We start from the raw sequence: 17,730 nt of genomic DNA on the forward strand, positions 1-17,730 counted from the left end.
ACCTGAACACACAAAGGAGAACAACCCTTTGATAACAAGTTGAGAACACGTTGTCAAGGAGGGCCTGGGCTGGGTCAAAGAAGCCCAGAGGAAAGGCAACAAAGGAAAGGAGACAACCAGTGTCTCACAGAAGGATGTTACCTAATTAAAGGGCTTTAATTAATGGGTCCACAATATTTGTCTGAAGAGAAAATCGCAAGAGCCTGAAACCCATCATTTGCATACCTGTTCCTCAGGCCATGGTGGAGTTGCAGGCGCAGCACACAGAGGAAGGCGAAAAAAGCCTTCAAGAGGTGATGCTGGAGGCGATGATTAATGGGATGAAGATCCACAATACGGCAGGAGCAAAGTGCTGGCAGTGTGTCACAGCTGTTGCCCTGCTGTCCTTCGAGAAGTCTGGGCGAAAGAACAAGCTGGAAATCTTCATGCTGTGGGCAAAGGTGCTGCCGAATGGATTTCCTCTGGCTGCACATCCTTTGTCCAGGCTGGCAGGGAGACATAATCCAGCGCCTCAAGCAATAAAGTTCACATGGCAATGAAATGCTCAGTGTTCTCCATTTTCGTCCTTGTGGTTGTGATGCAAGTCAAGTCATCTTTGACTGAGGGCAACCCCATGAGTGAAAGCCCTCCACCACGCCCCGACCACGACAGTCCCGCTCAGCTCTTCTAACTTCAGGGCTGGGGCGTCCTTGATGGATTTTGTCTTCATAGCCTCTTCTTATTAGTTATGAGATGCAAGGAAATGAAGCTATCAAGGAATCCCGGACCGGTGGGGTTTCCCGGCGAGATTTGGTGCAACAAAGGAGGACCGCATTACGAAAGACCCTAAGGCCATCCTGCCCCAGAGGTGGCAAACGAACAGCAGGTGCAGGGCACACATCAAACGCAGGCCGGATTTGGGGTGGAAATTGTCTTGCTCACCTGGCGAGATGCCTGGTGTCAGGGGAGCAATGGGGAGGCGTGACCTCGTTGGTTCTCCTTGATCTTCCGGCAGGTTTCAGCTTTCAGCTATGGAATCCTGCAACGATTGCGATGGGAGTGGAAGGGGTTGCGGCACAGGGGTTTATTCCTGTGGGAAGAACCACTCCATAATCTGGTGCTTGTCCCTGTGCATTTTCCAACAGAAGAAGTGCAGAGGGGTGAGCACGTTCCCCAACTAGATCTAACTTCTACGTGAAGCTGCTGGGTACAATCGTCCGGAATTCCAGCGTGCACCACCATCGGTATGCTGATGGAGATGCAGCTCTCCTTTCATCTTCAGCAAGCGATGATGTGGATGTATCAGACTGGCGCCTGGCTGCGACAACGGGCTGGAGCAGAGCATCAGAGCACAGCACAATCCAGTGGGTGGTTCTGCTGACTGGATGGAGCGTGCCCGGCCCACTCTGCATGGGGCCGCACTCCCCCTGCAGGACCTGGGTCCCTGTTTTGGGGCATTCCTGGAGCCATCTATGAGGCTCAAGTGACCATGACGTTGGTTGACTTTGGTTAGTGGCCCAGCTGCACCCATGTTGGGACAGAGGTGGCCCAGCTTCAGCCATCCATGTTCTGGTAGCCACCAAGTTGCCTTACTGCAATGCGCTCTCATGGGGGCTGCTTTTGAAGATGGTTCAGACATGCAACCCCAATCCTGGCTGCCCTCATGCTGCCGATTTTGACCAAGGAAGCCGTATGCAGCTCAGGACGACTGTGCTCGATAGGCTGCCTCTCTTGCATGAAGGGACCACCAGAGCACTGGGCTGATTTTGAAACGGCCACCCCAGTGACCCTGCCCAGCACCAGATTAAGAACTTTCCTCTACTCTGAGACACCAGCATATGAGAAGGTTTTCCATTCAGGTGCTCAGTTTCTTCTTGTAGGTTGTTAAAATTCTTAGATGTGTGTGCTGCCTTTGTGTTTTCAGGTTTTTTTAAATTTTAGGTACAATACTGTAACCCTAAGATTTTTAAATCTTGAGACTACACAGAGTTCTGGCTATTGTACAATAGAGAAATATAATAAATGAAATGAAAATGAAACGCTGTGCTTCTGAAGACACAGGGCCACGGACTATAAAGGGTAAAGAGCTAAAGTCTCAGGGACCAATGTCCCAGATTCCATATCCCATGAGATCTATTCCTCTATTCCTCTTACTATGACATAAACATACGGTTATTCCAAAGGACCTTTGTATGTGTCAGTGATATCGTTTTGCATGACTGGTTACCTGACGCTGTTGATGCTAAAGGTTTTTGCCCAATAATTCAGGTTGATTGATTCCTTGAAGGAAATTATCTTTCAACATTGCATTATTTATTCTGTTCATAGCCAAGGGTTAGAAACTAGCTTTCTGGATGGGGAATATCACCATCTGAGGCAGCCAACTAGATTTCTCTGGACATTAATTTTTACCTGGCAAGCTATCAACAAAGAAAAACCTACACACTTCTCAGCAGATCCCTTTTTCTGAGTCAGCACGAAGCACAAGCCTCAAAAGCAGGAACAAAATTACAAAAAAGCAACGCTTAAGCTTAGTCACAGAAACTAATCCACTGAAAAGTATCTCTTGACTGCTGCAATTTTTAATCTAACACACACCCACCATCTTTACTGAAACAAGCAGCAGTGGAAACTTACCATTTTGCCAGAGAAAGATGTACTCCTATAAGGCAGCTGGCTTACAAACAAAGACAACATCAGTCAGGAATCTGCCTAGAAGTAAAATCCGTTTATGTTTGGGGGGATTAGTGACCTGGACCCTTTGTGCGCCTGCATTTTAAGATTACCACCCTATTGGGATCTGAAAAGTGGCACTCTAGCCTTAGAACTGGGCAAAGAAGCGTGGACTTTCCACTCTCCCTAACAGCAAACTTGTTGCTCCTGCACCAACAGAGCCAAAACAGGACTACCGGGAAATGACAGGGTGGTATCAACACACTCAGAGGACACCGGTAGGTGCTACAAGGAAAACTCATCTTTTAAAAAGTGACACTTCGAGCTGAGGCGAAACTCCCCGCCCCCACAAAAAAAAAAAAAAAAAATCCCAATGAAGGCTAAGCATGCTCAGCACTCACCAAGAACCATAGAATCCAAAGCCAGCTGGAAAGGAAAAGCAGGAAATGGCAGGGCACGGGTCAAGGTACAGAGAGAAAGGTGTGCTAGGCAAAGAAGCCCTCTCTTGTGAGAGCAATGCTTAGACTTCCAGTTGTGCCACAATCCTTTAGAAATCCTCAACCTCTGTCTGTGTATACCTGCACAAGCACAGAAGTGAGTCTCTGCAGAATTCCAATTAAGCCACCAATTCTGGCAATTGACAGTACAATAACTGCTTACAATAGCCTTTTCCTGCACTGAAAACCTGGCCTATAGGATTTGCAGTCAGGGGTGGGAGGAGGATGCTTCCACAGATGAAAGATAAAAATACCAGATTTCTCTTTTGAGAGTGGAACACAGCTCTAGTCTGAACAGCACAGAAACCTAGATGTAGCATTATTTTTGTTCCTTTGTTCTTTCTCGTTTAGACACCCAAAAGCCTCGCCACAAAAGAATTAGCTTCTAGGACTAGGAGGCAAATATCGAACTGCATCAAGTGGTGTGATGTAACAGCCAGCACTTCTCTGTCAGATCAAGGGAAGGCTTAATACAACACGGATGGTATGGAAGGCCGTATATCTACGTCCTGCCGGTCCAAAAAGGGGAAACATCTACCGATTCAGCCCATGGAGTTATAATATCTTTCCACAGGGCAGAGCAGTGGGAGAAGCGTCACCGTGTGCTGTGTGAGCAGACGAATGCTGTGTTCAGCCCACCTGAGGGAGGCCATCCTACTTGACCACCGGGCCAGGAGAATGCCGAGCACCAAGCAGGTGAGCGTATGAGGCTCCTAAGTGAAAACAGACAACAAAAGGCAGGCATTTCTGTGAAGTGGTAGCCTTTCCAAACAAAAGCTATTACAGCACTCAAACGCTGCTAGCTTAGGGTGATAAAAGGAAAAGCAAAAGGAAAAGCCAGGCGGGAAGTGCGTCCTTCTGACAACCGAATTGCAAGGAAATCGAGCATAAAGCCAGAGAAATGCAATGGTCAAAGCTCTGAAAACGCCATTTGCTTGTCAATAGAAGGAAGGAAAGAAAGGGAAGCTCTGAAAACACCATTTGCTTGTCAATAGAAGGGAGGAAAGAAAAGGAAGACCAGAGCCTTGAGGATGAAAAGACTTCAGGAGTTTCAAGGATGTGATCCTTACCTACAAGCATGCTATAAATGATCAGCGGGTCCACCTGCCCATCGGCAACACTGCCTACCTGTTTGGGGAGGGGTATCCCTCACATTGCTGGACATCACGTCTTCACCAGGGATTCTGTTGTCGTGTGTCATGAGGTTGTGATGGTGTGGACACTTGCATGTGCCGCCCCAACCAAACTTTTGGTGGTGTGGTGAAACCTGGGACCAGACCTTTTCATTAAGGAGACGTTAGCACTGTAGACATGCCTGAAAGTTATTCATTTATTAGATGTATATTCCACCCTTTGTTTTGCAAAGAACTCAAAGTTGCTTACATTATTCTGTTCCTCCTGCTCACAGTCTTATCCCCACAACAAGAACCCTGTGAGGTAGGTCAGGCTGAAAGTCTGACTGGCCCAAAGTCACCCAGTTGGCTCCATGGCTGAGAGGGGGCTAGAACCCAGATCACGAGTCCCAGTCCCATGCTCTCAACCACTACACCACACTGGTGCTCCTGGACTCATTAATGACAGTTAGTGATGGTTAACTATGTACTGGAGTACCCATCTTCATTACCCTTACTGGGAAGTTTCCAATTTTGTTTGAAAACAGAGACAGAGCTTTTGAAAATGCCTCTCCTGGACTCTTTAGCAGGTAACAAGACATGCTGTAGAAGTTCAAATAGTGGGACAGGAACACAAGGAGTTAGAAAGAGGAGGGCTTTAAAATCTTCTTTGGTTACTGGTCAACAATGCCGGAGGGGTTTACATTTCTTTGCGGTATCTGATGTTCCTTCTGAGGTTCACTCCCCCAGTGCCCCCTAATTCTCTGGAGTTTTCATTCTTTTCTGTATTTTGGCGCAATTGTTGCACACAATGCTGTCCATCTGTGCAGCTTGGCTTGAGGTTGCTGAAAGAGAGCCATGTCTGATAGCATCGCATCCAGGGGCACCTCATGGTTGGTGAATAAAGGCAGCACAGAGCATCAGGCTGTTCTTCCCAGCCTTGTGCCCAAAGAAAAGCCAAACTCTAAGCTGAGGTAAAGCCAAAATTCACCCTCTCTTTGCTATGCATAAAGTGAGGCAGCTTCTCTGCCTAAGAATAAGCCTTATATAACCAACTGTCAGGCTCAATTCGATTAGAATTAGTTTAATATCATTTAATTACAAATGTTAAACTGAATGCATTTCTTCTTTCTATACCTTTGTGGAGCCACAGTTCTTTTAAGGAAAAAAAGAAGGCCCTTTAAAATTCCACTGATTTCAGTGGGAAAGTTAAATGCCTGCTGAAGTATTTCCAGTTGAGATCCATGGATTTAAAAGTGCCTAATTCAGGCTGGCTCCTGTCCAGGAGTGAGTTGACATGCTCTTGAAATTAATGGCATCAGCGTACTGGAAAATCCAGAAAACAATGCCATAAGAGGTACAAAGATCCACCTGTAATTAATTGTAAGCTACAACAAACAAACAAAATACAGTCAAACCACAAAAGGGAGTGACTAAAGAAACGATACACAGCTGTATCTACATCATTAGAAGAACCCTACAAATTCTGTTCTATACAGCTAGCTACCCTTTTTGTTCCACTAAAACAAAACTGGATATCCTTGGGCCTAACATTTGATACTATGGCTATATAGGGTCTTAAAATACCACGACCTAAAAACAATACATTTAAGAAGCTATATTGTATGGGAATTGTCAGGAAATGGAAGCAAGCTGGAATCCTTTGACTCTTTTCAGCTTAGTTGAGAAAGGGAAGCAAATTCAAAGATAAATTACAGGAAATAGTGCAAGAGAATTTTTATTCATTTCCCTGCTTTCCACACAGTTTAGGTAATGAAAGTTTGGGAGCTCTCACAAGAGTGATGAAGAGGAGGAGGAACATAATTAAGCTTACAGCCAACAATGCTAATCAAACTTAAGCAGGCACAAAGGGCAAAAGAAAACATTTCCAGTGTATCACATCCTCCCCTCTGGCCCTGCTCCCAGAATTTTCACTGGGACTTTTAAACAAAGGAGAAAAGCCACTCAATATCTGTTTCACAGCTGTATTAGCAGAGTTCCATCCTTAGCGGCCCGCGCTGCAGAAATGTCTCAGGCAAGCCAAGGCTAAAAGAGTTCCCCACGCAGAAAAGGGTATTCAGATAAAGAGGGCAGCTCTGCAGTGAGCATCCATATTGGGGGTGGGCTGCTTGCCCAACAGTTTGGGCAGCCAGTCCCAGTTCAGGCTTTACAGGCCACCTCTCCCAAGAAAGAGGGTAGAAAGAAAAAAAATATTTGAACGGTGCTAAGATTGCTATAACTTGGGTTTCTTTCTCAAAAAGGAATCCGGGAACTCCTTTAACTGTTCACTGCTGTGAGGCAGGGCCGGTCCCAAGCAGAGACGACCTTCAATTCCAAAATGTCGAAAGCCCTAAGCTAGTGTGGCCTCTCCCAAAATAAGCTTCCTCCTCCTCCTCCTCCTCCTCCTCCTCCTCCTCACTGCATCTCAGGGGACTGGTTCATTTTGCTGCCCATCAGCCAGCCCGGCCTCTCTAGCTCTGTGCTGCTGACCCTGGCCAGAGTCTTTCAGCTCGAACTATGAGGAGGCACAGAATTAACAACAGCCACCACTGCTACCTGGAATCGCCAGAGGTCAAGCCGGGGTGGGCATCTTTGGTCCCCCACAGCCCCCAGCTGCTGCTGCCCCTCATCCTCTTCCTCACCCCTGCTGCCCCTTGTGTGTCGAACAGGCGGACAGCAGCAAGCCAGGTGGCCACAGTGCCTCCTGCTCTGCCTTCTCCCCACAGCCCTTGTCAGTAAGCAGGTTGCAATGGGCAACCGGAAGAGCAGGAGGGCTCTTCTCGGAGCTGGGGCAGTAGCTCTGAGCAACCAGACCTCCCTTTGAAGCCAAAACCCTGCATCTGTGCTCCAGTCCCTGCCCGGTGATGGGGCCTTCTAAAAGTCCCTGCCTTTTAGAATGCCAGCGCCCTGCCTGGAAAGATGCCCCTCATTTTTTATTAATTTATTTTATTTATTTATATCCTGCCTTTTTCCTACAAAGGGCTCAAGGCAGCTTACATCTCCTCCTCCATCATATCCCCACAACAAGAACCCTGTGAGGTAGGCTGGGCTGAGAGCCTGTGACTGGCCCAAAGTCACCCAGGTGGCTCCATGGCTGAGCGGGGACTAGAACCCAGATCGTCTGAGTCCCAGTCCCACGCTCTTCACCACTACACCACACTGGCTCATTTCTGGCTGTTACATCTTGTCGGGTCCCTACCGATGGCACACGTCCAGCCGACCCACAATCTTCCCCTACTCTGTTCTATTCCAACAGACACCAGAGCATTTCAGGGGCTCCATGAAGAAGTGGCCAGAAGAAAGATCTCCAGATATTGTGAACGTCAGCTCTCAGAAGCCCCTGACCGCATGGCCACTGGTCAAGCATGCCAGAAGCTCAAGTACAAAACAGCTGCGGGCCTACTTTCTGCTCTCCCCATTCTATAAAGAACAGCTTGAGCCCAAATGAGAACCAGAACCCTACAACAAGCCTTATAAGCACATTCACTCACTTCAGAGCCCACCCACGGCTTGCTGCCAAACTGCAAGCCAGGAATGGAAGCCGTGCGAATTCACTGACATTTTGTTGAATACTCATACAGTAACTTACTGGGTCAGGCAACAGGATGGAAGATTTGGCTGAAAAGGTGGAAGCATGCACTCTGCTTCTGAGACCTTGCCTATTATTTCTGCAATCTGTGCTGTCAACTCACTTTTAAGGACAGGGATGCTCTGAAACAGTCAGAAGCCTGTGTGATTTTCTTTATTTTAACTGAAGCATCCAAATTCTAAAGCTGAAAAAACATTCTTTTTTGTTTATGTAGGTAAAAGATACTAGATCAACAAGAGCAACATTCTGAACTGGGTGGAGGAAAAATAATTTGGTTCCGACATGCAAGGGACAGATTAGCAATGGGTCAGCTGTGATCTCAAGCAATGGAGAAAGGCAAGACGAGCAAGTAACCAAGGAGCTGGGTTTGCAGGAGGGCCCAGGGGCAAGTGGTCTGCAGACTTTTAATTCTCTCAAGGGTGTTTCCATTCTGACTGACCTGCCACAGAACCCCCTTACATTTCTACTGAAGAAACCCTGGGAGTGACAAAGGGCTCCAAGTTTACACTGGATGCTGGGCAAGAGACAGAGCTGGCTTTGCTATTAAGCTGCAGAAAAGGAAGACATACCCCTATTCTTTGACTTTTTTCGTTTCCGGAATGACTCAATTAGCCACACCGACTGGGCTTTTGGGAGCTGCAATCCAAAACATCTGGAGGGCACCAGGCTGTGAAAACGACACTTCCAAAGCATCACAAGAGGAAGTGCATGAAGGTGCTTGTGGCCTGCGGCTAATGGGGTGGCCTAAAAAAATCTGATAAATAAGTAGACGTGTAGAGACAGCCAAACAGCATCATGTCCTCTGCACGGCAGGGCTCTGCTCGCCTTAGCTTTTCCCCAAAACCAACAGCAGAGCTGCTGGCTCCCAGTCAGGACAAGATGCAATCTGCTAATGGCTTCCTTTTGCTCGCAATAATATTTCACTTCCAACACACAATAAACCTGCTGATCAAAAGCAAACATAAGGATTTCAATCTCCTAAGTAAACCAGAAAACAGAGCCACTGCATAAAGAGTGGGGCTGATTTACTGCCCGGGGTAAACAGAGGCGCACTCTCCAGCACTGGCATCACGAGCCACGCTTCTGTTTTAGGGCTTCAGAAACAGCTGCGTCTGGAAATGTGTCTCAGTGGGAGTGGGGAGGGATACTGAGGCAGGATCCTAGAGGTTGAAGATCTTGGCTCCGTTCCCACAGGCTGTAGGAAACAGACGTTTCTTCCCCTCACACTGAATGGTTGCTCAGCGAACCCCAAGAGGCAACTCTTTAACCAAACTCGCCAACTCTGGTGCCCCCAGATGTGCTGATGACACCTGTTATCCGAACCTGACATGGCTGACTCTGATAGAAGGCACCAAGTTACAGGCAGCAGCTTCAGCAGAACACTTAGATATTGTTTAAGGTCAGACTTTGGTCGGCTTCAAAATTAAAACTTTTTGAACTGGGCAAGTCGATTTAGGACCCAGACACTTTTCTCAGCACCTACCAAAGTGTTTGACCAATCAAAACACACACACACACACACACACACACACACACACACAAGCCCCATCCTGCTGGCAGTTAGGGTTGCTGTGAAAGTGCTTTCTGTTTGTGCCAAAAACTATGCCTTCAAAAGAGTTACTTGGTATACTGGGGCTCCAACCCCAGCTCTGCCTTGGACTCCGTCTTGTGGACAGTTCCTCTGTCGTCTGCAACGCCCCAGAGCAGCCATTTTGTGGTAATGCCCCGTAATTTCTCAAATTGCCAAGCCTGCTCACAAGCCAAAAGAGTTGCCCACATCCAATTTGAAACCTGGTACTTCTTTCTGCTGGTTTTTCTTGCAGGTAGCAAACTGCAAATTATTCTAGGATTTTGCATATTCAGTGCAAACTAACTGGCTTAAAATCAGATTTACTCATGAAGCTTTTTGTCAAGCAACCATCAATCCTTTCATGAGATAGCTGAATATTCTATTAAAAGACTCCTTGATGGAAATTCCCAGAATTAACCCAGGAAGGGACTTCCTGCTTTCATTTTGTAAGGGGGGGGGGGGGGGGGGGGGGGGGGAGAGAACTGGTTAAGTATGTGCACATATAATTTTTGATGTTTTTTCATTTTTAAAATCAATTTAATGCCTTTTTATCGGCATTTCAAGACTGCAAAATATTTCATATGTTAGGATGACTTTCAGTGACTTGATAGGTTAATCCCTAGCTGAGTTCTCTTTGGAAAGGCTGCTTCAGTTCCTCTGTCATGGAATTTCAACTTTTTCCCTTTTCTACTTTCTAGTCTGCAGGCGTTTGCTTTTCCTAAAAGCCCATGCCTTTCGATACATGTAGTCTCAGTGTAAGTGCCTGGGAAAAACTTGAAAAAGTGGCTTCTTGAGCTAAGTGCACCCCACAACTGCACAATCAGAAGAAGCTTTAAACTGTGAAGGCAGGCAGAGTTTAGATCTCACAAGAACCTCAAGTCATCAAAGCCCCTCTCACTACAGTAGGCCCCACCTCAGGTCTAACCATCAGCTCCTCACCATTTAAAACCAAGGAAAACCAGAAGCAAGCGAAACCTCCCCTTTCCGGCAACTGAGAAGTGTCTTCATCTTAACAACTTCCGATCAGTGTGTACAATTCCCCCTCCTTCACCTTTCAGAGCTTTTCTATCTGGGGTAGGCAACCTTTTCAGGGCCACCTGAGCTGCCCATAATCTTAATGTCTGAAGAACACCTCTGAGCTCCACACGTGAACCAGAAGCAGTGACAGGAAATTAAGGTGACAGCAGCTGGAGGCCCTGATGTAGTTTACAAACAACTCCAGCTGTTGGCAAGAGTATTTGTTAATTAAAAAAACCAGAGAGGAATGTGACACCCCAGCATGTTGCCTGCCACGGTTCTATCTGGGTACCAAAGTGCCAACTGAAATTACAATTACCAAATTAGAGTCATCTCAGATATAGCACATGCAACAAAGTTTTCCAGAATTATACCATTTCGGAATGAAAAACCAGCAGCATCCCATGTCTGGCTGTGCCACTAATGCAGCGGAAAGCTAATACAGCAGAAAAAAAGTTCTTTTTGGGGTGGGTAAGACCTGTTTTAGGAAGCTCCTCTGATATGCTGCATGGCTGGTCCCTGGGTAAACAGTGCTAGAAAGCCCTTCAGTCTCACATTCTTCGGAGACAGTCTGGTGGGGGAGAGATCCACCCCCCACACTCCATCACTCACCAGTGGCCAGCACACACAGACAGTTCTCCATCCTTCCTCGGCCAGCCCCCAGCAGGCTACTGTGATATTTTGCAGGCTTTCAACGTTTGTGTGTCTATTTACAAGGCCCACCTACGCTTAAAGCTAAATTAAACAAAAATTAAAAAATAAAGAAACCCAGAGTGTATGAAGAGGTTTTGTTGTGGTTTCTTAGATGGCAACGCCCATCATTCCCAGCTAGAATGTACATTGCGAAGGAACCTGGCTGCACAGGACTGGAATTGGATGCTGGGACTCACTGATTTGGAGGCAGCTGACCGGGGATGATGGGAATTGGAGGACACCAGCTTGAAGGAAGCTGCAGTAGCCTGCTGGTACTAAATCCCAAATCAGACTTTGAGATACTGTTTACTAAATTTATATCACCCTTTTCCTCCTCTGGGGAACCAAGACAGCCTATGCGATCTGCTTCCTCCTCAACTTATCCTCACGGCACTCCTGAAGGCTTCAAAGTGAAAGGGGCATGGGGGAGAAGGGCCAGGATAGCGCCCCACTTGACAAACTCAAGCTCTACTGTTTGTGATTTAACAAAATCAAAACCCTCTGACTGTAACAGCCATAGAACGGAGCCCTGGCAGGAACATGGAGGCCTGGAACAAAAAGAAGCAGTGGCTGTTTATGTTGGCAGCCACTTCCAGCCCTAATGGAAAATTTCGGCTTAGGTTTGGTCGCATCAGGAAGAGGGAGAGAGAGTGAAGGAGCGAGACAGAGCACAAGTTATGGAAGGGGGGGGGGGAGGTACAGGACTGGAAGAGCAACAGCAAAAATGCTTACAGAGCCACCTAGGAAATTATGTGCCAAGGCCAGGCGCAATGCTAATGCATCTCATCGTTAAGGAAACGAGCTATCCTCAGGAAAGAGGCTTCCTGTTGGAAAAGAGGGCACCAGAGTCATGTTTCCCGGTGGGGAGGGACACACGGGACTCTACACTTAAACAGGGGGTCTGGCAGAGGTGCATCAAAGCCACCACTTTCAACGGGGAAGTGAAAAGCCCTTGCCTAAGCGATTCTCCTCTTCCCTTCATTAAGGAAATTGCCATTTGAAGGGGGAGAGGGACCCTTAACGCCGGCTTGCCTGCACGGACCTTGCAGTGGCCGTTTCATTAGCTTGGGTGATTGCCGGTGCAGGTTCGCGGGCCAACGAAACTTCCCACCCGACCGCTGAGTATTTACAGTACAGTGTGACCTTTTCTAAGCTCTGCAGCATTGCAACACTTTGGTCGTGTGGGAGGGTGGAGGGGGTGTTGTTCTTTTGGACAAGAGCTGCTTAAGAAAGCCAAACTGTGGGATTATGTAACACTAGATTAAGCATTAATGAGCCAAGAATGTAGCTGTTTATCCAGAACCCCATCTAAAATTAAATAATTCAATGGTGAACGCAGAATGCTGAGGGGTAATTCTTACCTCCTGACCATTAAAGACATCGTTTATTTCGCCCTGGAAACTTGTTTTAACAGCACTGCCCTTCTGCCAAGCGAAGGCTGCAGCCCAAAAGCCACATACAGATGGAAAACAAAATGACAGAAGCAATGCCTTCTAGTCTGGGGTTCAAGCCATCTGCATTAAAAATCACGGAGTACTTTCCTATCTACTTCCTACCACATCACAATCTGTTAGTTTTGCCCGGAATGTGCTTTCTGGCAATTCCTTCAGAAGAGTTCAGGCTGAGGTGTCCATGTGGTAGGGACTGTACCAGTTGAAAATGCAAGTGGGAACTGTCACACTTCTAAGTTCCCCCAGGCCTTAAGACAAAAGCCTTTCCCTTCATGAGGAAAGTTAGCACAGGATCACACAAAAAGGTCTAGACATGGGCTTTCCATATTTGGGACAATATCATTCAAACATGATTTCCTGCTGGGAATCAGACATGATAAAATTCCAAGGAGGATTGGATTTTTCTGAACATCTCTGCTGGCTCCCAATATATAATTATAACAGCAATGGAATATAGAAATATGTTCTTGGGAAATGACTGAACATTATGGGCTTTCAGTGTCAAAGTGCAGAATGTAATATATGTTTCGGTGCGATATTTATCATGCACCAAGTATTTTATCTGCAACATCCCTGGAGAACAAGAAACTGAACAGGCTAAAAGATGAAAATCAATAGTCCCAAAATAAACTTTGTGGTTTATTGTGAAGAAAAAGGGTGGCTATTTCTGGTATAATCAATGTTCCTGCAGGAGAATGATCTTTCATCCCAAGATTAGAAGCCAGGAAAGAACGAGAAACCTTTGTAAAAGGGAAGGGGGGAGATGAACACACAAGGAATTGAAAGATGCAAATGAACTTACAGCATGAAAAAACCCAGTGACCTGCAGCAAATCTGAACTGCTTTGAGGCAAACCGAAATGAAGTCAGTGGAAGTCCCTGTCATGTAGTGGTAAGAGAGCCGGGCAGGAGGTGAGAGGCAGGGGTTAAAGTCCCCATTCAGCCGTGAAGCTCGCTGCGTGACCTTCAGCCCATCACTAACTCAGCCTAACCTTCCTCACAGGGTTCTTGTGAGGATAAAAAGAGGAGGAAAAAATAATGTAAGCTGCCTTGAGTTTCTTGCAAGAGGGAGAAAGTGGTGACGTTCCCCCCCCCCCCACCTCTCAGGCAAGGCAAGTTTGTAACATTATTATTATACAAGCAGAAACACAATTCCAAGCATCAACTTCTTCTCCAGGGCATTGCAAAGGCTAACAAATCCTGGTCCAACACAATGTTTCCAAACTTTGTCAGGTTTCCTTCATCAAATCCAGCATTCTAAATTCAGCACCAAAAGGCCCAAATCAGAATGCACTGTGCAACTGGCTCATAGAAATGTAAACAGAATACAAAAACCATTTATAAACATGCCAGCCAAGAACTCACAACCATGCAAAAGTTATCTGAAATAAACCAGGACTGCAAAAACTTCACACATGCTTGGTTTGCAAAACAACTTTTTTTCTATTGCTCCCTACACACACATTAGAATGCAAAAGTATCTTTGCAATTAAAAGAGAACCTGACAAACAATTGTTCAAAAACAGCAGAGGAGGCAACATTGAAAAGAACAGAAGTTTCCTGGGAAGAGGTGGGGAACAGACTGAAAAAAGGCCACAGATCATGGCTGGTAGAGGCCCTTGTTTCCTCCCCTGAAAATTCAGTCAAGCCAGACTTGCATATAGCCTCTCTTTTGCAGATGGCCAGTAAGAATCTTCCAGAACAGCCTGAAGGGAAGCTTAGCAAGTTCCTTTGCTTTTTTAAAACAAGAGGCTTCCAAGTACCAATGACAAAGCAGGCTAGTACAATCTACTGGTGTGTTTTATGGATTTAATTGCAAATCTGGACGAATCCTCAAAACTAGAGGCTTGTACACACATGTAACATGCCATTACACACGTCAGATGCACTCAGGGGAGCACCAGACAATGGCCAAGGTCCTAGGATAAAAAGGAGGCAGGGCATCCACGGAAGCCCATGGGGCTGATCCCATGTGGAACAAGGATGAAGACTTAACACGGAGCATTTTCCTGGACAGAGATAATTCTCTCAGCGTAGAAGAGAAGAAATCTTCATGTATTAGCCATATGAATATTAATCAATGACAACCACAATCATGTAACCAATTGCCTGGGAGCTATTTCCATTAACCTCAATAGGACTTGCTTCTGAGTAGATAAATGGATTCTGTTGTAGATCTGCAACTTTGCTTTAAACAGGAATGATAATGCAAACCCGCCCCCGCAAAGAAACACTCCAACCACATACCCTTCTCTGTTTCAGATGACCTCAGAGTGGGCAACATCTTGGAAGCACAGTATCTTTTTAGCATGTGAGAAAAGGGAAGACACCTCTTCTAAGCAGCAGCCATCAGGTGCTTTGTACATGTATTCAAGCTTTTTTCCTGGCCTCCTTTAAAAGAACCCAAAGGCTTCTGACAGCACAATCTAGCTGAACCATGGGCTAAACACCGAATCCCCTAATATTAAAATCGCAAAGCATATGCAGTAGCCACTTAGCTGTCACATTTTTAATGGCTCAGTTTCCTGGGCTGTAAATAAAATAAAATAAAATAAAATAAAATAAAATAAAATAAAATCGGCTGAACCAGGAGGCGCATGGATCAAGGCCTAGTTTTCTGGACTGCTGGTTGGAGGATGGAACTGCAGAAGAGCTAAGCTGCAGAACTGGTATCACAGAACAGGAACCCTGTCAGCACAGGGCGAGAGCACCCAGGCCTGAGGGCCAGGAAAGACCCAGAGCAAGAGGGGCACAGTCCCAAGAAATAGAAGGCCAGGCTGTGACAGGTTCTCAAGGAGTACCCCCAGTGCAGAGGAATATCTGGCTTTTGCTCAAGCAGCCGATGCCGGGCCGATCCAACTGGCACCAGAAAGGGACAGCGTCGCCGCCTGCCTCGGGGCCCCAACATCCAAAGGCCGCTGAGCAATTCATCACACGGGAACTTCAAGGCTACAAGCCACTCCGTCTTGCGTTACGGGGTGCCTTTTTATGGTGCTCTTAATTCAGAACTACCCCATTCTCTCGCGAGCAAAAAGGCAGAGTCCTTTCCGCAGAAGAAAGAACACGGATCCAAGCGAGCTCATGTCATGACCTCAACCTCGCGGTCCTCTTACAATATAAAGCAAACAGCAACGAGGTGGCGGCGGCACATTCAAGACAAAATGAAGGAGATTTAAAGAATGCACTGCTCCTCGAGGAAGCTGCTCTGCCTTGGGCCCTGCACAGCCCTCGCCTCCCGCCCCTTTCGGACTCTGCCTAATTGAGGAGGCAGGATCCAGAGGAGAGGAGGAGAGCGACCCGGAAGCAGAGATTAAACAACCCAGTGTCAGTCAAAAGTTACTCAGATCAGCTACCGCCAGCCGCCAGAGAGGTCTACGCTCAAGGAAGACCCACACACGGTGGATCAACCCGCCTTAACTTTACTGCCGCATCTTCGCAGCGCTAGAAATTTAAGTCCCACACAATAATTACATAAAACGATGCTCGAATGCCAGTGCCCAAAGTTCATATTTCACAGACCTTAAAGCTTCCCATTTTGGGGGGAGGGGAAGGTTTAAAGCCATGGCACAAGATAAGTGATCTGGCATGTTCAAAGTCCTACACATCTGAGCTCGGCAGGTAACGTGTTCTTTCCTCATGCAAGGAAAACAACCATACACCCCTACCTTTTACAAAGGGTCAGTAAAGTGAGCATATAATGGAAGTTTCATAACAGAGCAGGGAAATACAAAAAATATTTTTAAATGACCTCCTTAGTTTTGAGAACAAACTTAAAGTGCAAAAAATTTGCTCGTAACAGTTCTAAAGGTTGTCCAGAAGGGGGGAACAACGCATGCCTACAGATAAAGGGCAACATTATTTTTTCATGATTGTATCCATTTTTATTTTTTAATATGCAATTTTCAGTGCTGTGAAAGCCTTTTCTTCACAGCACCTTTGTTCGAAAAGAACGCTATTAAAATGCAAACTTTTCTCATCCTTCGCATGAGCTTGCCCTTTATAGTCACTTGTCTGCAGGACAAAAAATGGGAAAACTCTGCAGGAAGCATTTCAACCCTCTGGATCGCCTGATTCATGGGATGTTGCGATTAATCCTTCACAATGACAGATCCGCGTGTCGCAGCACACCAGCCCAACAGCTGCATTTCACACTAGGACAGAAGCAAGCCACAGAGACCGACCTACTCCAAGCCGTGACTCAGGAACACAATGACTTCGACCCTCCATTCAGACAAGCAAGCCTGTAGACATTTTCATGTCAAAGGGACGCCGCAACTCCTAAGTGTTCTTCACACGAGGCCGTAAATTTGTTGAACTTTGCTTTAAAATGCCCTGTGGAATAATCCTCAAGAAGAGACCACCGTCGCCGGCTGCATGCATTGCTCCTTTCTTCCTAACAGGGAAGAAGGCTGGAGGCTGAACACTGCCTTCTCCAAGGAGCAGGGCATACCGGCAGCAGTGAAGCCCAAAGCTTTCAGAGAACCGAAAGTATCAAATATAAAATGATCGTAATCTTTCAGGGCTCCCAGAAACCTCTTTCAGCTGGAAAAAACCATTTTCTCTTTCTGAATCAGGCACCTACAACAGTTCCAGTACAATCTGCCAGCTGAAGAGTTTCATTTTGCTCAAAGAAGGAAAAAACTAAATCAGCTCACAAAACAAAACCAGTCATTTGCCGTCCATTGAACCAGTAAGAATTAAACCACAATCCATTTGCACAGTGAAGGGGGGCTGAGAAGGAACTCATCCAACACAGACCTCTGATCCTCGAGGTACAATCGGAATCAGTTCTAATCTGCCTTTCGGTTAAGTGACCAGTCTTTCCTTCTGCATCTTCAATACAGCCAACATTAACCTGACATCCATCAAAGAAAATGTGGTTTGAACAACATCCGTAATGTCTGACACCATCTGCACAACCACATCAGTCTGTACAGACGATTGCTTTTTAAAATGCAATGATTTAAAAATGACAGCTCTGAACCTCTGCTTTGGTGCTACGTTAGCAATGGAATCGTCCAAATTACCCAAACGGCAGAGGAAGAAACCCACTGGTGGGTAGAAAGGCTCTGTTAGCAAATGGAGGAATGCAAAGCAGAAGAAAGGTTGTGTGTGTGTGTGTGTGTGTGTGTGTGTGTGTGTGTGAGAGA

At 46.4% G+C, this 17,730-nt stretch overlaps 1 protein-coding gene across 1 annotated transcript in view; it reads right to left on the bottom strand.

Moving 5' to 3' along the window:
- Positions 1-17,730, bottom strand: part of RERE (arginine-glutamic acid dipeptide repeats) — a 307,198-nt gene that overhangs the window by 41,797 nt on the left and 247,671 nt on the right.

This window comes from Varanus komodoensis, unplaced genomic scaffold (assembly GCF_004798865.1).
Source record: "Varanus komodoensis strain SLA01 unplaced genomic scaffold, ASM479886v1 scaffold48, whole genome shotgun sequence".
Lineage (NCBI taxonomy): Eukaryota > Metazoa > Chordata > Lepidosauria > Squamata > Varanidae > Varanus > Varanus komodoensis.